This window comes from Diabrotica virgifera, chromosome 3 (assembly GCF_917563875.1).
Source record: "Diabrotica virgifera virgifera chromosome 3, PGI_DIABVI_V3a".
Lineage (NCBI taxonomy): Eukaryota > Metazoa > Arthropoda > Insecta > Coleoptera > Chrysomelidae > Diabrotica > Diabrotica virgifera.
Genome location: NC_065445.1, coordinates 174,023,456 through 174,046,505, shown reverse-complemented (window position 1 = coordinate 174,046,505; position 23,050 = coordinate 174,023,456). Strand labels below are relative to the sequence as shown.

General features: G+C 33.0%; 1 protein-coding gene across 2 annotated transcripts in view; it reads right to left on the bottom strand.

Annotated features, from left to right (window-relative positions):
• The window catches only part of LOC114337978 (equilibrative nucleoside transporter 1-like), a 201,705-nt gene extending 196,736 nt beyond the window's left edge, over nucleotides 1-4,969 (bottom strand). Inside the window, exon 1 of one of the 2 annotated variants that reach the window (XM_050645658.1) lies at nucleotides 4,757-4,969. The gene's annotated coding sequence lies outside the window, so the exon portion shown is untranslated. The remainder of the gene's footprint in view (nucleotides 1-4,756) is intronic. The other variant, XM_050645657.1, reaches the window with a different exon arrangement.
• Nucleotides 4,970-23,050: the final 18,081 nt, after the last annotated feature.

Here is a 23,050-nt window from a genome sequence, read left to right as displayed (position 1 = left end):
GACAAATATGATTTGCATGGGTTGCCTATCAAAATATTGTCATAGCTATTCCTAAGGGGGGGTGTACGGTTTGAAATCAACATTTCAAGCACATTTTTTGATTTTTTTAAGTAAGGTAGAATTATTTTATTTTTAAAAAATGAAATAAGCATATTTAGTACAATTCACAGAATATTCAAAAAAGTTCATGGAAATAAAATATATTGAAAAATAAGCCCACGGTGGAAAATTTTTAGAGACACCTCAAAAAACAATGGATTTTGCGTTGGACATTAGAACACATCATTAGATCATGTGAAACAAAAAATTCAACAAGATTTTATTAGTTTATGAATTTCTCGAGGTAACGCTGTTGAGTTTTCTAGTTATAACGATTTTTTAGTTTTGGGTATCACTCAGAAGTCAAAACAACGAAATTTTTTGGAAAAAAAGTGGTGAAAATCTACATATTTATTATTGATAAACAAAAAATAAGCATAAAACATAAAATATATCGACGGCGTTACCTCATTGAATGTGTGAAAAAAATCTATGTAAAATTTCAGGTGGATTAGTCAAGTTTTTTTTGAGTTACAATGTCCACCGCCTATTAAAAAAGAAGTTTTGAGAAAAACGCGTTTAAAGTATTGTCAACTTTTATTTTCAATTAATTTTTTATCTGTCAAATCATAAAGTGATGCACGTCGGAATATGTTTTTGATAGGTAGAGTAATTTACAAAAGATAATGGGAACAGCTGTTGACCGTTGCTCACTACGCTCAAGCGCATTGGTGCGAACCTGCTGCAAAGCGATTCGAAGGTCGCTTGAATATTCAACATGCTGTATATCCGGAAATTATGCTCCTATCAGTATGAAATTTTCAGAGAGTATTTTCAGTAGTAATTGCACAAGAGCTCTAAAATTCTATATTAATTTTAGAGATCGAGTGCAACTTGTTGCGATTATTTCATGAATAAAACTGTTCAAACCCAAAATTTTATTGTAATTTATTTATGTAAGTACAAATTAGTACAATTAAACACACAGTTGTTATAAATATTTTACGGTTGAAAGTCATCACTTTTATAATTTTTAAAACATTAATTGTCATTAATGTCACTGAATGTATTTTTTCGTAACAACGAAGGGCATCTGACGTAATATACTTGACGACGGGAAATTATCAAAAATTTTCGGTTATAATATCACAAGAGAGTGAGAATAAATTAAAAATAATGCGACAGTTTTTCGAAAATTTGTTGTCTGGCGAGGCCGCAGGGCTCGAGTGGCTATTGCCCAAGGACAACAAGTTTGAGTAAAAATGAAGCATTATTTTTTATTTAGTCTTACTCTCGTGTGATATTCGTAAGATTATTTTTTTAATATGTATATTATGGATATTTTCTTAAATGTAACAGTTGTCAAAACTAGGAAACTGGTTGCCATTAAACAGAAACAATCTACTTAAAAAAATTCTATCGGTAATTTTCTACAGTAGATAATTCTCAGTATAATTTTAATCTGATTGGACAGAATTAAACACGTGATCAAATATCTTACTATACGATTGTAAGTTAAAATCATTAAAAAATAATCAATTTAATTTAGATTTCTGTAGCTTTCTATTGGTCAGAATCTCCTATGAATGAAATAATCGAAGTTATGTACTTTCATTTAAAAGAATAAAAGAAATTGAAAATTTCAAAATTTTCAATCCACACCTCCCTAATTAAAAAAAAACTTTGTTTGACAAGTTTCACTCATTTGTTTACCAATCAAATTTTATTGAAACTAAAAGTTTAAAACACATAAAATAGGTCTATGAGGTATTGCCTATGTGTTAAAGTTCATGCCGAACAAGCAGTGTAAACAGGTAAGCAAATGTACGTGACTGCACCGATTTGTTTACATATCAAACTATATATCGAAATAAAAATTATTAAAGAATGTTAAATAATATACAGGGTGCGCCAAACCTCTGGTCTTCTTTGATTACGGCTAAACTATGAGATATACAAAAAAATGTTTATAACAAAACTAATGTGTATCAAAGAGGTCTATAATATAAAATTATTTTCAATTATACAGGGTGAGTCAGAACGACGGTATGAACCAAAGTTTTATTTTTTTAAATGGAACACCCTGTATAATAAATCATTTTTGAATATAATATTTAAAAATATGAAAAATTTGTATAAGGTCTTATAGGTCTAAAGTTAATAATTTTCGAAATATTTACATTTTTATTGAGAAAAATGGTAATATTTATAGGGTTGTGGATTATGTTTCCAAGGAAATAAAAATTTGGGTGACAGGTCAAAGTTTTTAAAATATAGTGTTATTTTTAAATAATTTAATATTTTTTACTTTTAGCCATAAAATATCACTATTTGCAAATACAAAATTTTCTCATTTTTTTTAAATGGGACACCCTGTATATTACTTTTGCGTTTTGTAGTAAATATTACAACCTTTCTTTTGGTATAAGGTTGTATGTACCTAGCATGTTTCGTTTTGTAGATATTTAAAAAAAACTATAGATTTTACGTATTTGCGGATTTTTTATTTAAAAATTTTTTTGCAAAAAAAAATAATTATAATCTGGTTTTAGAAACATACACTAAAATATAAAATATGAAAATAAAAACGTAATTAAAGATTAAAATAAATCGTATGCTAGTACAGTTCAATTGAATTTAATAACTTTAAATTATTTTACAAAAAATATTTTACCATATTAATGAATGCATAAATTAAATAAACAACCAAATTTTAAATCAACCGTAGTAATTTTTCTACTACAGCAACTTTCCTATACCAAATTAATTGTTAGTTAAATTGTATTTAGTTAAACTTTTAATTTACCTTTTAAATTTACTTACATACATCTTGAGAATATAAAAATTATTATAAAGTATGCTTTGAAACAAATGAATGTTAAATGTATCATCCAAATTATTTATTAATATAAATAGTATTTACTGGTGTCACAAAAATTGGGAATACTTTTGTAGTTGAAATTTTTGTAACAATTTTTTTTATTTTAAATTTTAATTTTTTAACCGAAACATTTTTGGATATGACATTTGTTTTGGGCGAAACCATTAGAAATTATTACCAGATTTTGTGACACGAGTAGGTACATAGATACTATTTACTTCTTAATATACTTCCATAACGTTCATTTGTTTCAAAGCATACTTTATACGTTCTCAAGATGTAGGTAAATTAAAAAGTTATTAACTGATCTTACTCGTAAATACAATATAACTAACAATTAATTTGGTATAGGAAAGTTGCTGCGGTAGAAGAATTACTACGATTGATTTAAAATTTGGTTGTTTATTTAATTTAGTAACTAATTTATGTATTCATTAATATGGTAAATTATTTTTTGTAAAATAATTTAAAGTTATTAAATTCAATTGAACTGTACTAGCATACGATTTATTTTAATCTTTAATTACGTTTTTATTTTCATATTTTATATTTTAGTGTATGTTTCTAAAACCAGATTATAATTATTTTTTTTGCAAAAAAATTTTTAAATAAAAAATGCGCAAAAACGTAAAATCTATAGTTTTTTTAAAATATCTACAAAACGAAACATGCTAGGTACATACAACCTTATACCAAAAGAAAGGTTGTAATATTTACTACCAAACGCAAAACTAATATACAGGGTGTCCCATTTAAAAAAAATGAGAAAATTTTGTATTTGCAAATAGTGATCACACTGTATATTTTATGGCTAAAAGTAAAAAATATTAAATTATTTAAAAATAACACTATATTTTAAAAACTTTGACCTATCAGCTTAATTTTTATTTCGTTGGAAACATAATCCACAACCCTATAAATATTACCATTTTTCTCAATAAAAATGTAAATATTTCGAAAATTATTAACTTTAGGCCTATAAGACCTTATACAAATTTTTCATATTTTTAAATAATATATTCAAAAATGATTTAATATACAGGGTGTTCCATTTAAAAAAATACAACTTTGGTTCATACCGTCATTCTGACTCACCCTGTATAATTGAAAATAATTTTAAATTATAGACCTCTTTGATACACATTAGTTTTGTTATAAACATTTTTTTGTATATCTCATAGTTTAGCCGTAATCAAAGAAGACCAGAGGTTTGGCGCACCCTGTATAATTAAATTTTAATAACAAACGCGATGATATTTTATAGTGTTTAATATCCCTACCTTCGACTCGCTTTGCAGCAGGTTCGCGCCAGGGCGCTTGAGCGTAGTGAGTAAATTACTGCGCGATTCAAAAACATATTCCGGTGTGCATCACTTTATGATATGACAGATAAAAAATAAATTGGAAATAAAAGTTGATAATATTTTAAACGCTTTTGTCACAAAATTACCTTTTTCAAACGCGGTGGACATTGTGCCTCAAAAACTAATATACCGATCCACCTAAAATTTTGCATATATTTTCTTTAGACATTTGATGTTGATTTTCACCCTTCCTTTGTGCTTGAAGTGTTGATTTCAAACCCTACGCCCTCCCCATTTAAGGATAGCTATGACAATATTTTGATAGGCAACCCATGCAAGTCATATTTGTCTATGTATGAAATTTAATAAAAAAAATGTTTCATCCGGTAAACAGATGGGTAAAGTGAAGGTCGACCAAGATTCGGATTACGTACTAAGAGTAATGTCAAACAAAATGGGAACAATCGGAACATGAATCGACACGTAAATATATGTTTAATCTTATCATAAATAAATTTAGGTAGGTACTTACAGTATTTTTTCTAATATACAATTTTTTGCGCTTTCGCAGTTTATTCCCGTAAATATTTAATTTCATCCAATAACACATTGCATCTTACACATTCATTTGAATCGATCCTTCCTTGTGTATAACAATCTGATAAGTACAAAAAGCGAGATACCGTTCAGAATTTTATCACATTCGTATAATATTTTTTTATTGAGAGTCATTTAAAAATTTAGGCGTTTAGATCTTTGTTTACTATCTCTACTGATAATGAAGGTATGTAGTTATCAAATAGTAGTATCAAAATCAACTTCGCGGCCGAACATTTTGCGAAATTTATTTGGGATAATTAAACAAATAAAACTGATAAGGAAAATTAGATATTAATAATCCTATTGGGACCGTACAAGTTCGGAAAAGGGACAGGGCTGGATTTAAGGGAGCTGGCTGGGCAGCTGCCCGGGGTCCCTACATTCCGGGGGGCCCCCACAAATTTAAGAAAATTAGCACATTATTCACATAGATTAATTTTTGTCAATCAATTAACTGTGATATTTCGTTACATGGAGGGTTTCTCTCCTGTTAAAAATGTATTTTTGCCAAATCACGATCATAAAGCAGAAGATATTTAATACCCTAATGACATCAGATTAAAGGAGCATTACCCAAAATTTCAGAAGACGACGAGCAACAATTTGAAACTCGTAGTGATGCAAATGGTTTGTATGTATGTATAATCGAATGTGTTTACTGGAAACAGGAATGTCTGTAATATTTTGGAATGAAATCTTAGAGAGTACAAACAGCACAAGTCGTATGCTCCAAGATCCAAATATTTACCTTAATTCAGGAGTGGGGGTGCTTAGGTAGATCACTTAAAGAATATATGTATGGTGCATACAGTATAGTATATACTGTATAGTATAGTATATACAGTATAGTATATACAGTATAGTATACAGTATGGTGCAAATGAAAAGAATAAATTCGTTATTTCGTAAACCGGCGACTTTAAGAAAAAATTCCGAAATAGGTCGATTTTTATTTTTAAATTATGATATTTTGGCATACATATCATACTAGTGACGTCATCCATATGAGCGTGATGACGTAATCGATGATTTTTTAAATGGGAATAGGGATCGTGAACTAGCTCATTTAAAAGGTAATTCAATTCTCCATTCAGTAATATAAACATTTACATAATTATTTGTACAGCGTGTCCAAAAAAAATTAATTAAATTATTTGACAAAAAAAAAGAAGAATGTATGTAATTCATTTAACTCAAAATACTTTTTACTGTTGCCCGAAAACAGAAAAAAATGTTTATTTCAGAAATAAATACCTATTGCTTTTTGATTAAATTTAATATTCAAGCCAGTTCCCTCCAGCCACCTGCATCTTTGAAGTTTGAACAGTTAATTTAAGCGAAAAGCAATGTTTTATTTGTGATATAAACATTATTGTCTGATTTCTGACAGCAGTAAAATGTATTTATAATTAAATTAATTACATACATTCTTCTTTTTTTGGCAAATTTAATTAAAAAAAAATTTTTAGACACCCTGCATAAATAATCATGTCAATGTTTATATTACTGAATAGAGTATTGAATATCCTTTCAAATGAGCTAGTACACGACCCCTATTCTTATTTAAAAAAATCATCGATTACGTCATTACGCCCAGATGGATGACGTCACTAGTATGAGATATATGCCAAAATATTATAATTTAAAAATAAAAATCGACCTGTTTCGGGATTTTTTTCTTAAAGCCGCCAGTTTACGAAATAACGAATTTATTCCTTTCATTTGCACGATACTGTATATATTATTCTTTTAAGGAATATTTCAGAGACTGAAATGATAACATCGGAGAAATTTAGAACTCAAAATTGTATCGCTATTATAGATCACTTCGTTTCCTCTTTAAGTCATATGCTCTCTGCATATGAATCCATTCATTCCAATTTTGGATTTTTACATTATTTGGAAAATTTAACTCCCAATTAAATTGAAGCTCACTCACTGAAGTTTCCCGACATTTTATAGCAATGATTTAGATGAAAATCTAGGTGTTGAACTGATACAATTTGTAGAATTTTTTATTTCATTTAAAAAGGAAATCGACTCATCAAATATAAGTAAAAACCTTCAAATTTACCGACTGCTAATAACAGAAAAGAATGTAAATGATGCGTTTCCAAACGTTGTGGTGACATTTAGTTCTGATGCTAACTAACTGCAGTGGAGAGAGACCATTCTCAAAATTTAAGTTAATTCCTTCGATCTACGATGGTCCAAGAGCGTTTGAATCATCTCTTTATAATGAGCATTGAACACGATGTCTTAAGCGTCGTTTAAACACAACGATAAGTCACAGCAACTAGTTGTGATGACAAGTTGAAACGCTGTTTAGACGCTGCGATTCAATGCGATACCACCTTCAACCCAACTCCAACTTTGATAAGTTGTGCGATGCACCGTTTAAGGGTCGTTTAAACACAACGATAAGTCACAGCAACTAGTTGTGATGACAAGTTGAAACGCTGTTTAGACGCTGCGATTCAATGCGATACCACCTTCAACCCAACTCCAACTTTGATAAGTTGTGCGATGCACCGTTTACACACAGTGATAAGTTGCAACAACTCGATTGACCTTGATAAGTTGTTTGATATATCGCTGTGTTTAAACGATCCTTTACACACAATGATAAGTTGCAACAACTCGATTCACCTTGATAAGTTGTTTGATTTATCGCTGTGTTTAAACGACCCTTTAAAGCAACTAGATATGTCCGACATAATCAAGAAATTTTCAATTAAAAAATCTCGAAAAGTACCCGGACTTTAACCATACATTTTACTATGTTTATTTTTAGTATTTTACTGTAACTTTTTTATTCTTTATTATTTGAAGATATAGCTATAAAAGTAGATCAACATTTATTTTTTAATTCTAAAAGGGAAAACCCTGTAGTTGGCTGTATACCATCGTTATAACAATTTTTTAATGGTATGGGGTAGGGCCCCACATCAATTCTGCCCAGGGACCCCATGGCTTTAAATCCGGCTCTGAAAAGCGACACCTGGTTTCATAGTTCAGCAATTTTTTCGCACTTTTAATTATATTGGCCAATCATATTGGTCCTGGTTGCTGGATAGTTGTCAAGGCCGTAGCCCAAAAAAAATATAAGAAGAATTGTAAGATTTAGGTTATGTTATTAAAAGGGAAACAATTGTATGTAGTAAATAAAATTAATTATTAAAATAAAATAAAGTACTGCAAGCAAAATACAATTAATTAAATATACTTTTATATAATAATTGCATATTTAGGGTGGGTCGTTTTTATACTTTTTTTTAAATATCAAGACGCCTGTAGTTGAAAAAGTTGTTATTGGTAAAACTATCTTGTACAAATTTTTTAAAAATTTTTTCGTCACTGTTTGAGCCCCCCGCCAGCCCCCTCAAAAAATAAAAAAATTAAATCAACAAATTAATTTCCCTGTATTATGAAATAATGCAATATGGTTCGCTAATTACCAAAAAAAAATATTTGAAATTTTATAAAATATTATCGCACGGGGAACTATATTATATTAAATCATATCGCTCTCTATTGTAATGAGTGAGCCTGCATACATGGAACTAATGCTTCCGTGTGTGAAGGCTCACTAATTACTATAGTGAGCGATATAATATAATCCACAGAGAACGGCAGTTCTCACCAGTGGCGCACAACACCCCTACATGCGACACTATATATACACGAAATTTTCGATTTTCTAAACCTGACTGAATTTAAAATTGGGCCAAATCCCATCTTAAAGTTTAGGAAAAGATTCATCCATCCATATGTTACCTCTCCATTTTGGTCCAAGGGTGTGGACTTTACGGCCCTTCCCATTTAAACCCTGTTTTTCGTTCTCGTCCCCAAAACTCCCAAAAATTTCAAAAATTTAAGCCCGACCTTTGCGGCTTCTGATAGCACAGATCATTACTTTTCCAACTCATGTTTCATTTTGAAAATCGGTTATACCATTCAAAAGTTATCGAGCTCAGAAATATGACTCAATTTTTATTTAAAAAATGGAAAATGTTTGTGGATATGTATGTATGTATGTATGTATGTATGTGTGTGGAAAAGTTACACCGATCTGAATTTTTTTTCTGTGTTTCAAGAGGGTGTGAGGGCCGATTCAGAACCGGTCTAATTTTAGACTTCTGAATACCCGTAAACCAGCTAGAGGGCTAGGTAGATACAAAATAGCATATTTTTTGGGTGTATATATCTTAGGTTTCAGGAAAGACAGGAAAACCGCAAATACACCAAATCAATAGGGTTGAGTTAAGCTTTCAAATGGAGCCTAAGCGATCAAGCTGAGACATACACGCTGCTCACCATAGTCAAAAACTTAAAAATTAAACTTTGAAAATTTTGGTTTTTCGACAATTACTCAAAATTTCAACCTACGAATTGCGCCAATAACTGAGCGTTTGTATAAGGACTCAGGATGCGTCCAACGGTGTATACCTTATATCTGGGAAAATTCGAATTTTTAAGTTATAGGCTTCATAATTATGATCAAATCTATTTCTTATGGGAAAAACGGTTTTTCAAGCTCAATAATTCCTGTAATACGTTCAGTTATTATACTCGATCTTGGATGCATCAGATACTACTTGTCAATACGTTTCAAATTCATGTTTAGTGATCAACATCAGGTAAGCCGTTCAGAAGTTCTTCTTCTTCAATTGCCGTCTCCTAATCGGAGGTTGGATATCATCATCACTATCTTTACTCTATCCACCGCTGCTCTAAAGAGTTCTATAGAACTGCATCTAAACCAGTCCCTTAAATTCTTTAACCATGACACTCTCCTTCTTCCTATACTCCTTCCGCCTCTTATCTTTCCCTGTATTATCAGTCTTAGCATTTCATATCGCGGTCCCCTCATTACGTGTCCCAGATATTTTAACTTTCTTATTTTTATTGTGTTTATTATTTCGCATTATTTACCCATTTCTCGCAGTACTTCCGTGTTCGTTTTCCTCTGTGTTCAGAAGTTATAGAACTCCAAAAGTATAGTTAGTCCAGGAACTGAAATTTTTCACTTCGCAATTTTTACAGAATGGATAGATTTGCTTGAAAATTTGACAATAAGTAGTGGATAGTCCAAGGATCAAAATCTATATGATGCTGAAAGACGCTTTTACCATGGGATGGTTGCCACCTCATCTCGAGGGTGGAAATTTTTTATTATATTTTGACCGCAAATGCTGGTAAAAACATTAATTATGAGCAAAAAATGTTCAATATACATTTTTTTGATAAAATTAATAGTTTTAGATTTATTGGTTATCGAAGCTGTTAGTTTTATATCGAAGAAATTACCAGAGAACGGCAGTTGTCGCCAGTGGCGCAGAAATACACCCCCCTACACGCGACACTATTATATACACGAAATTTTCAATTTTCTAAATCTGACTGAATTGAAAATTGTACCAACACCCATCTTCAAGTTCAGAAAAAGACTCACCATTCATATGTCAACCATCCATTTTGGTCCAAGGGTGTCGATTTTACGGCCCTTCCTATTTAGGGTCTCTTTTTCGTTCTGGTCCCCAAAACTCCCAAAAACTTCGAAAATTTAAGTCCTACCTTTTCGGCTTCTAACAGTACTGATCATTACCTTTCCAACGCATGTCTAATTTTGAACATTACCAGAGAACGGCAGTTCTCGCCAGTCCCGCACACCCACACCCCCCTACACGCGACACTATATATACACGAAATTTTCGATTTTCTAAATCTCACTGAATTGAAAATTGGGCCAACTCTCATCTTAAAGTTCAGAGAAAAAGAGTTCACCCATTTATATGTCAACCATCGATTTTGGTCCAAGGGTGTAGATTTTACGGCCCTTCCTATTTAGGGTCTGTTTTTCGTGCTCGTCCCCAAAACTCCCAAAAACTTTAAAAATTTAAGTCCAACCTTTGCGGCTTCTAATAGAACTGATCATTATCTTTCCAACGCATGTCTAATTTTAAAAATCGGTTATACCACTCAAAAGTTATAGAGCTTAGAAATGTGACTCAATTTTTATTTAAAAAAGGGAAAATGTTTGTGGATATGTATGTATGTGTGTTTGAAAGTTAAACCGATTTGATATTTTTTCTGTGTTTGAAGAGGAGGTCAGGGCCGATTTAGAACCGGTGTAGTTTGTGACTTTTGACCACCCATAAGCCAGCTATAGGACTTGGTAGGTACAAAACGACATATTTTTTGGGGGTATATATATTCGGATCAAGAAGAGGCAGGAGAACCGCAAATACAGCAAATCAATAGTGTTGACTTAAGCTTTCAAATGGTGTCTAAGCCGTCAGGATCTGACATACACACGACTCAGTATAGCCGAAAAACTGGAAAACTAAACTTTGAAAATTTTGGTTTTTCGACAATTACTCAACATTTCAACCTACGAATTGCGCCAATAACTTAGCGTTTGTAGAAGGACTCAAGACGAATCTAACGGTGTATACCTCATATCCGAGAAAATTCGAATTTTTAGGTTATAGGCTTCATAAGTATGATAAAATCTATTTCCTGTGGGAAAAACGGTTTCTCAAGCTCAGTAATTCCTGTAATAGCTTCAGTTATCATACTTGACCTTAGATCCATCAGATACTACTGGTCAATACGTTTCAAACTCATGTTTACTGATCAAAATCTGTTAAGCCGTTTGGAGTTATTAAGCTACAAAAGTGTAATCCAATTAACGATTATTCCCGAAATGGTTTATGTAGTTGTAGTGGTTACGACGCTAAATTTGATCTGGCAACGGGCAATCCGACTTCATTTACCGGCCATCTCAATATTTTTTTTCAATCGATTTCGAATAGAAAAAATCTAGTGTACATTCGATGGACACTAGATCATTTGGAAGATAATACAACAAAGGTGACCATTTATAAAGCTTGACGTGTAATAGAGGAACATTGCATTCAACTTCATACATTTAATTTATAAATAACTTTGAAAAACTCCTGATACAAGAATAAAAAACCGATAAACGCCGTAAAAATGAGTGGCGCATAAAATATTCCAGCTACAAAAGATCTGATATGAATATTACGTGGCGCGAAAATGGATTTTAATTTGATGCAAAACTAAATTCTAGTTTTATTTTAAAAGATTTTTCCATAATATTTGCTAAATTTGAAGTAAACGCGCCACAAAAGAGTTTCAAAATTCAAACTGTATCAAAGTTCCTCTTTTGTGGCGCGTTTACTTCAAATTTAGCAAATACAGGGTGTAACAAAAATACAGGTCATAAATTTAATCACGTATTCTGGGACCTAAAATAGTTCGATTGAACATAACTTACCTTAGTACAAATGTGCACGGAAAAAAAGTTACAGCCCTTTGAAGTTACAAAATGAAAATCGATTTTTTCCAATATATCGAAAACTATTAGAGATTTTTTATTAAAAATGGACATGTGGTATTGTTATGGCGGTAGTATTTTAAGAAAAAATTATAATGAAATTTGGACACCCCATAAAAATTTTATGGGGGTTTGATTCTTTTAAACCCCCCCCCAAACTTTTGTGTACGTTTCAATTTAATTATTTTTGTAGCGCCATTAGTTAAACACAAGTTTTTAAAAACTTTTTTGTCTCTTAGTACTTTTTCCAAAAGTCAGTTTTTATCGAGATATTTGAATATTTGTCAAATCCACCACATATTTGTATATGGTAAAGTACGATTATGGAGACTTGGTAATAATATGAAAATTTATTTATGATTTACATTTTTAGGTATATTTTGAACCATATTAAAAAAGAAGCCACATCTCGTTAAAAGATGCTTTATCAAAAAAATACAAAGAGGCAAAAAAGTTTTAAAAACACTGTGTTTAACTAATGGTACCGCAGTAATAGTTTAATTGGAACGTACACAAACATTTGGGGGGTTTAAAGGAACAAAACCCTCATAAAATTTTTATGTAAACATATTAAAAAAGAAGCCGCAACTCGATAAAAACTGCCTTATCGAAAAATACTAAGAGGCAAAAAAGTTTTAGAAATATTTAATTTAACTAATGGCACCAGAATAATAATTTATTTGAAACGGACACAAAAGTTTGGGGGGGTTTAAGGGGACAAAACCCCCATAAAATATTTATGGAGTGCACAAATTTCACTATAATTTTTCTTTAAGATGTTCTTGCCATAAGAATGCCACATGTCCATTTTCAACAAAAAATCTCTAATAGTTTTCGATATATTCGAAAAAATCGATTTTAATTTTGTAACTTCAAAGGGCTGTAACTTTTTTTGTGTGCATATTTGTACTAAGGTAAATTTAGGTTCATTCGAACTATTTTTGGTCCCAGAAGATGTGGTTTAATTTATGACCTGTATTTTTGTTACACCCTGTATTATGGAAAAATCTTTTAAAATAAAACTAGAATTTTGTTTTGCATAAAATGAAAATCCATTTTCGCGCCACGTAATATTCATATCAGATCTTTTGTAGCTGGAATATTTTATGCGCCACTCATTTTTACGGCGTTTAGCGGTTTTTTATTCTTGTATATATTATACTATAGCTCCCCGTGCGTGACAACATTAGGCTAAAAACAAGTACTTCTCCACTTAGGAGTAGCTCTTCACTTATTTTGTGGATTAAAATACACAAAATAACCTAGAACACTTCACGGGGAGGTAGCTGCCATCGAGTTCCATCCCTGCCCACCCATCGACCCAACCATGTGAGCAATTTTAATTTCCTAATTCATAGTCTGATTTGCTTTTAAACTTTGACATGTTGCTTCTAGATTCTATAGTTGTACGTATCCAACCATCCCTATTACTAAACCCACGTACGGCCAAAGATGCCTCCGTCACTAATTTGACACATCTTTCACCAGCCTGTGTATGGCAGGGTAACTTCTATAAATCTCTTTCTGGATTGCTTACCAGTTTTAATAAATTCTTGAATGTCTTCATCAGTCAGATTTTTCGTCAATAGCGGCTCCGATTTTCTGCACTCTTGCCAATTTATTCAATCAATCTAGGATTCCGCTTCAAAATTATTGAACTTGGGAATTTCCAATTTTCTGTGTTATTTTCGACTGCATTTTAATATCCTTTTGTATCCTAATTCTCTCAAATGACTACGTGAGTCAAAGGTCATCGTTAGTAAAATATTTTCAGGATGGCCATAAAAGCCATTTCGTTGAATCACAGGGTCAACTACAGCTTTTAGTTCGTCACCTAAATATCTGGAATAATCAATTAGCTTCCAAAGGTGAAGAGTTCAAAATGTACACACTGGTACAGTTTTTATTAGAAATCAAACCAAACTGGAAGGCGGATTCTTTACTGCAATATAAACCCTCGAGATACGATTATTTTCTAACTTGCCAGGAGGGTTATTTTCTAAATTATTTGGACAGTTTTCGGTAGATATGGCAGTGCACATCTTATATAAATATTTTTGATTGCTGCTTAGTTCTTTTAAATTTACCTATGGTAACTCAACTTTGAATTTTTCATAGCACACCACAGGTAATCGCTCATGAGTTTCAATAATTTTGCCGATAGAACACGAGAATGATAGAGATCCTGTGGCATTTCCGTCCAGATATCTAACCAAACGTCGCAGTGGTAATTCGTTTGTATGTAGTTGACATATTGGTCATTGTATGGGTCGTTTATGACGTACTCGCAATTCCATCAAATGTATTACACCACCGTGGGGCCCAGTGTTAACGACAGTACATCGCAGCCAACAGCAGTCAACTCGCTAAATGACACCTGATTTTCTGTTAAATAGTTAAAAATCGTTGAAGCTATGGTCTCTGTAGTACCATTTTGAGCAGGTGTTACGTGCCCTAGATAGTCGCTACCTCGCTACCAGGTTCCTTCAATATCACTTTATGTTCTTCGACAGTGGTTTTTCTAGATGACGATTCTCCCTGTTTTTGAATGTGAAGGGTTTTTATCTTTGCGACCATCAAAATAGAGAGCTTAAAGACTAGCATCATCCTTTATGTTTTTTTTGTAAATCAAGTCGTTGTTTTTTTCTTCGTCGATCGAATTTAGATCGTCATTTATTACATAGACTTGTCATTTTTGGATATAATTCCATATCTTCGAGAACTGCACTAGCGATCACTACTCCTTTTCTACTCGATAACCCAGTGCGGTCTATTGCAGTCAAAGGTAGGAGGTGTAGGCGTAGAGTGCTTAGGGGTATTATGGGTCGTTCTGGACTTTACAGGGTCTAAAGACAAATTTACCTGGAGGTGGGGTTTAAGGTTGTTTAAATTAAATAAGTATTTTTTTTAGTGCATTTGAAGATATTTTTGGTCGTTGGAAGCTTCATCGCTTCATTGATGTAATATTTAAATTTTTATTTTTTTTTAGGGGCCGGGCAAATATTAAAATAGAAAAAATAAAAATTACACCATTCATGCTAGACCATTTGGCAACTTTCTTCACTACATGCATAAAAAACTAGAGAACGGACCCACCCTTTTGCATATCATATCAATATTGTGAGCAACCTATAATTTTTCTTCTTCAATGACAGTAGGTATGAAATATACGTCAATTTGACAGTTTCAATTGACAATAGGAATTATTTAAGAAATTTGCAAGATTTCTCCGCTATTCGCGCACGATCGTTTTTAGTATCCCCTCCAAATACTTGCACACCGCGAATACAATATTCTCTCTATTTTCCTTATCATTGGTATCGCCAACAGCGGCGTAACTACTAGGGGGCAGGACTAGCCAAATGTCATGGACCACCGGCATGTGGGGCCCCCGATCGAAGCCCAGAAGTGACCTAATATTTTTAGCAAAAATTTAGTAAAATAGGTACTTAAAACCAGTCAATAAAACCCTTATTTTGTAAAAGGTATATTTAAGATCCCTAAAAAGGGTTATATCACAACAGAACGTTCTCGAAATCAATATTCCATCATCAGTGTTTTCACAGGTTTACATGTTTTAAGCCTCCAAAATATAGATACGGGTAAAAACCCTTAAGTTGTTTTAAAAATGTGAAGGTTACATTATATTATAAAATTTAAAGAGTGCTAAAAATACTTCCAGATTAACTCCTGGCATCACATGACATCAACCATATTGGTTGGAATATTTAAAGTTAGGACCTTGGCAGAGTTTAGATGACAACTTTGAGTTGTCAATAATCAAGTTATCAATAAACCAATATGGTTGATGTCATGTGATGCCAGGAGATAATCTGGAAATATTTTAACACCCTTTAAATTTTATAATATAATGTAACATTCACAATTTTAAAACAACTTAAGGGTTTTTACCCGTATATTTTGGTGGCTTAAAACATGTAAACCTGTGAAAACACTGAATACTGATTCCGAAAACGGTCTCTTGTGATATAACCCTTTTTAGGGATTTCAAATATACCTTTTACAAGATAAGTTTTTTATTTTTTGTGATTTATGGTGTACAGCCAGTTACAGGAATTTTTCCTTGTGATATATTTTTTTAAAACCAATCAACCTCAGGCATAACCAATATCGTATGGTGCAAATGAATGGAATAAATTAGTTATTTTGTAAGCCGACGACTTTAAGGAAAAATCCTGAAACAGATCGATTTTTATTTTTAAATTGTGATGTTTTGACATATATATCTAACCAGTGACGTCATCCATCTGGGCTTGATGACGTAATCGGTAATTTTTTCAATGAGAATAGGGGTCGTGTGCTAGCCCGTTTGAAAGGTTATTCAAAGCATTATTTAGTAATATAAACATTATTATAATTTAAAAAAAAAACTAAGTTTTCAATCTAATAGCACATAAAACAACATCCAAAAATGTTATTTTACATCCTACCAGACTGAAAACAATGGGAACATTCTCTGGTAACACCTCCGAGGCTTCTACAATTTGCAAGCCATAACGGATGCTGGGACTAATGAAGATGAGAGAATTTTACAATTTATAGTTCACGTCCCATCTGCTCAGCGCGGTAAAGTTCCAACGAGAATGGTTCTGGTTGGGAGAATGGGAGAAATAACCATTTTCAATTTCGTTGCAACACGAAACTACAGCCGCATCATTATTCCAGTTTAATCAAAGACTGCAGTTCCAAAGAAAATGGTTATTTATTTTTGATTTACATGTTGTATAATTAATTGCCTTAATTATGAATGCAGTTAATTAATATGATTATTTCAGTCATAGGAGATTCTGACCAATAGAAAGCTACAGAAATAAAAATTAAACTAATAATTTTTGATAATATCCCGTCGTCAAGTATATTACGTCAGGTGTCCTTCGTTGCTACGAAAAAATACATTCAACGATATTAATGACAATTAATGTTTTAAAAATTATAAAAGTGATGACTATCAACCGTCAAATAACAACTGTGTGTTTAATTGTACTAATTTGTACTTACATACATAAATATATTACAATAAAATTTTTGTTTTGAACAGTTTTATTCATGAAATAATCGCAACAAATTGCACTCGATCTCTAAAATTATTATCGAATTTTTGGCCTCGTGACACTTTGACATAATTTCACTCCCCTTCGGGTCGTGAAATTAAAACTGTCAAAGTGTCACTCGGGAAAAATTCGATAATTTTAGAGCTCTTGTGCAATTACGACTGATATTTTCATTCATAGGAGATTCTGGCCAATAGAAAGCTACAGAAATAAAAATTAAACTGATAATTTTTGATAATATCCCGTCGTTAAGTATATTACGTCAGATGCCCTTCGTTGCTACGAAAAAATACATTCAGTGACATTAATGACAAATAATGTTTTAAAAATTATAAAAGTGATGACCTTCAACCGTCAAATATTTATAACAACTGTGTGTTTAATTGTACTAATTTGTACTTGCATAAATAAATTACAATAAAATTTTTGTTTTGAACAGTTTTATTCATGAAATAATCGCAACAAATTGACTCGATTTCTAAAATTATTATCAAATTTTTGCCCTCGTGACACTTTGATATAATTTCACTCCCCTTCGGGTCGTGAGATATTTGTCCCTAAAGTCCCTTAGAATAAATAAAAAGTTTATTTTGAATGAGATATTTGAAATTAAAAATCATACTAAATTTTTTCTTAGTTTTTCACCCCTGTAACTTATTAAAATAAACATTATAGAAGTTCTCAGGGACTTTCGGCCCTCGCTAATAACGTAATATTTCATTCTGCGTTTAAATTTTTTAAAAATACTTCTTAGTTTTCTCAGGATTCGAAAAAATGAATCCCATTTGAATAGTATTGGAGCAGAAACTACGTACCCATTCCCTTAAATTTAATGTTAAGTAAACTCCCAAGAGGCAGGTGGGTGGCAGCTTGAACATTGAATTTAAGCTGATAGTCTTAGAGCTGGGAGCGGAATTTGTGCGTGATAAGTAATATGCAAAAACTATACGGGGATATGTTGAATTAGTTGTGTACATGACTTTCCCCAACGGGTAGAAACCAGAGTGAAAGAAATTTGGGAATAAGTAGGTCATGACGTAACTAAGTAAAATCTCCAAAGGTGGAACGCTACGTGACGACAAAGGGGTGGGGGCAAGGGTGAAATTAAAAATATAAGGGATTTTTGTGACGTTCCTGATCTAGATCAGTGCACGACGTAGTCATGACGTAACTAAGTAAAATCTCCAGGGGTGGAACGAGGAATGGCCGAGAAAGGGGTGAGGTAGGGGTGAAAATATAAATTGAAGGGATTTTTGTGACGTTCGTGATCGAAATAGTGCACCAAAATTTGGGAATAAGTAGATCATGACATAACTAAGTAAAATCACCAGGGGCGGAACGCTGCGTCGAGGACGAACGTTACAAAAATCCCCTTATAATTTTTATATTCACCCCTGCCCCACCCTTTTGTCGGCCACGCAGCCTTTCGCTGGAAATTCTACTTAAATACGTCATGACCTACTTATTTCCAAATTTTGGGCACGCCCCTGGAGATTTTACTAAGTTACGTCATGATCTATCTACTACCAAATTTTGGTGTACTATCTCGATCATGAGCGTAACAAAAAAAATAATACAAACCGCGACTTTAATCCCTTATATCTACATTCCTCCCCCACTCTGGTTTCCGCCTTTGAGAATTTTACTTAGTTCTGCCATGATCTACTTATTTCCTAATTTTGGTCCACTGTCTCAATCACGAACGTCACAAAAAACCCCTTATAATTTTTATATTCACCCCTGCCTACCCCTTTGTCGGCCACGCAGCGTTCCGTCCCTGGAGATTTTACTTAGTTACGTCATGACCTACTTATTCCCAAATGTTGGTGCACTATCTCAATCATAAATGTCGCAAAAAAAATAATAAAAACCGCGAGTTTGACCCCTTATAACTAACCTTGTCCCCCACTCTGGTTTCCGCCCGTTGGGTAAAGTCATGTACACAGCTAATTCTAATTCTAATCATATTACTTATCACGCAAAACATCCGCTTCGATCTTTCTAACTATAAATCAATGTTTATTTATGAAACAAACATTTTATTCTGTTTTCTGACAGCAACAAAATGTTTTTTGAAATAAATAAATTACATAGATTTTTCTTTTTGTGTCAATTAATATAATTTGCCAAGGAGGTACATATGCTGCTCTCTCTGACCCAACTAGGACAAACCTCGGCGTGCAGTCACGGATTGCAACGAACGAAATGGCAGGGATGCCCTAGCGGCAACTGCTAGCAAAAAACCAAGTTTTCGAATCTAATAGTACATAAAACAACATCCAAAAATGTTATTCTACATCCTACCAGACTGAAAACAATGGGAACCTTCTCTGGTAACACCTCCGAGGCTTCTACAATTTGCAAGCCATAACGAATACTGAGACTAAGAAAGATGAGGGAATTTTACAATTTATACTTCACGTCCCATCTGCTCAGCGCGGTAAAGTTCCAACGAGAATGGTTCCCTTCATACTCCAATCAGAGTAAACATGTAAATCAAAAATAAATAACCATTTTCTTTGGAACTGCAGTCTCTGATTAAACTGGAATAATGATGCGGCTGTAGTTTCGTGTTGCAACGAAATTGAAAATGGTTATTTCTCCCACTCTCCCAACGAGAACCATTCTCGTTAGAACTTTACCGCGCTGAGCAGATGGGACGTGAATTATAAATTGTAAAATTCTCTCATGTTCCTTAGTCCCAGCATCCGTTATGTCTTGCAAATTGTAGAAGCCTCGGAGGTGTTACCAGAGAAGGTTCCCATTGTTTTCAGTCTGGTAGGATGTCATCACGCCCAAAGAAAGAGATAAACTGATAAAAAAGAAAATAAGAAAGCTAGAGAAAGATGACTAAGTGAACAATGCCAGGAGTTGGAAGAACGAAAATACGACTTTTTCAATGCACACAAAAAGATTTGGGCATTGTGATTTAAAGAAATGGCAGGAAGGAGAAGAACAACACAGCCAGGACAGATCAGAGATAAAGATGGCATACTCATAACAGATTTACAACAGAAAATGAACCGATGGACAGAATACACATCACAACTTTTTGATGGAAAAGATAGACAAGAAATCTCAAACGAATACACAGAGGTTACAGAGCCTGATATAATCAGAGAAGAAATAGAATATACCAGGCAACCAACTGACGTCATATAACGTCGAGGAAACGTCAGTTTTGGTTGAATAAATACACGTGTTAGAAAATTACGTCATATAGACGTCTTTTGTAGGTGATTTTAAATACGTAAGATTAATGACGTTAAAATAACGTTTAAAAAACGTTTTTATTAAGTCTGACGTCACAAAATTGGGAGGTGCTTGTTTGTATTACTCCAAACAATTTCGTTAAATAATTTTTATAAGAAATTTCTCATTTATTGTTTACGTGGTTTGTGTCTTGTGTGATAAAATAAGACTTTTCATTTAGATATTTATAGTTGAAGAAACGTGTTAATTGGGAGATTTGTATTCGTTTTGCTCAGTGAGTTAGTTTAATGCAGTATTCTTCTTGACAACTGTTTGAGGTTATGTTTATTTTCTGTTAATGAACTAATTATGTGTTATCGAGTTTTATCGAGTAATTTGTTAATAAATTATTTATTAGTTTGTATGTTTTTTCAGTTTTGACACAGTAAGTAGGTATACTTATATAAAAAGTGAAAATTCTATAATGCGAGGGCTGGTACAATTATGCAGAATCAATGTTAGATTGCTTCTAATGTACAAGCGATCTTAAACAAATGGTAGTATATCTTCATCGACACATGGGACGTAGACCTATAGGTTTCATGTTACCTATTGTTTATACTACCTATTCTGAAACATCTGAAGGTCACTTTTTGAAAGTATTAAAGACGTGATTTTACCGACGTATAAAAGTCGTCACCTTTTAGACGTTTTAAAATCGTCACAATTATGACGTCAAATCGATGAGACAAATACACGTGATTTTCAACGTCGGTACTACCTACGTCATAGAAACACGTCAATTAATAATTTTTATGACGTGTTATCTACGTTATAAAAACGTCGTTTGGTTGCCTGGGATGCAATCAAACAAGCGAAAAGCGGTAAGGCCCCCTGAAAAATAAAATTTTCATGAACTGATAAAATTCCCATAGAACTGCTCAAACTTATGGACGATGAATCTATTAAAATACTCTTAGATCTATTCAGCACAATATATAGAACTGGAATAATACCTAAGGAATGGCTCCGTTTGACCTTTATACTACTTCCAAAAAAGGCAAATACAAAGGAATGCAACGAATATCGTACGATAGCTTTGATGAGTCATGCTCTAAAACTATTCTTAAAAATAATCTACAATAGGATATATAGGAAATTAGACGTAGACATCAGTAACACTCAGATGGTATTCAGAAAAGGGCTGGGTACAAGGGAAGCTCTGTTTGCAATTAACGTTCTCTCACAAAGATGCTTAGACATGAACCAAGAAATTTACACCTGCTTTATTGATTTCGAGAAGGCCTTTGACAAAGTATAGCATGAACCACTAAGGTCCGTTTGCTCATTCGGAGTTCAACTCCAGTTCCTTGAACTCGGTTATGACGCTGAACTGGAGTTGAAGTCCGAATGAGCAAGCGGGCCTAAGGCAAGTTGTAATAAGCAAAATTGTATTCGAAATATTGGAGTTATATGCAACCTACATTGGAATCAAACAGCAAATGTGAAGGTTGAGGGTAGGCTAACAGAAGAAATTCAAATCCGTCGAGGAGTCCGACAGGGATGTATCATATCGCCACTTTTATTTAATCTGTATGGTGAAGCCGTCTGTCAACAAACACTCGCGGAAGAAGAATGGGGTTTGATAATAAATGGTGAGTAACCAAATGGTTCGACTGTAAAATTAAACAAAATGGTGATAAAATACATCCCTCTCGCAACCCACGACGAATCTGGATATTCTCAATTAGTTCATTTTTAACTTTTACTTTCGCTGTTTAATTCCAATAGAGGTAACATATAAAATTCTAATGTCTCTTCTGTCGTATGTTTTTATTTAACAAAAATTTCTTGAAAATAATATCTTGTCAAGTGTCTTCTCAAAATCAATGAGACATGCATATAATATAGTTCCTGATTTATATCTAGGCATCTCTGCGAAGGAACACTCACAGCAAACAGTGCATCCCGTATTCCAAAACCTTTCCTAAATCCCACTTGTGTATTACTTACGCCTTCGTCTAGTCTAATTTCTTATGTATTTTATAGTGAATTACTTTTAAAATTAATTTCAAGACTTGACTCATTAAGTCTATGGTACGATGCTCAGTGCACTTCTTTGCATTGGCTTCCTTTTGGAAAGCAGTATAAATGTTGATTGGAGCCATTCTTTAGGTATTATATCTATTCGGTTTCATAACGTCTTACGACATTATCCGACTCCCAAACGCCACTGTAGTCTATCCTGAGTTAGGTCTTCATTTAGATTTCGAGCGCTAATCGCTTTCCTAACTCCCGGATTCCAGCTCTGTGGTGATCTTCCTCGTTTTTTCTTCTCTGGGGGTTGCCACATCATAGTTTTTTTAGGCAATCTTTCGTCCCCCATTCGGCTCACATGCCCATGCCATATGAGCTGTTTTCTCTCAATATCCTCAACTATAGTGCCCTCTACACCCATTTGTTGTTTTATTACTTCATTCCTTATTCTTTCGGCTCTTGATATTCTCATCGATGTTCTGATGGCATCCATTTCCGTGGCTTCGACCTTTTTCTTATATTTCTCGGATATTCTCCATGTCTCGGCTTCATAAAGTAGGCT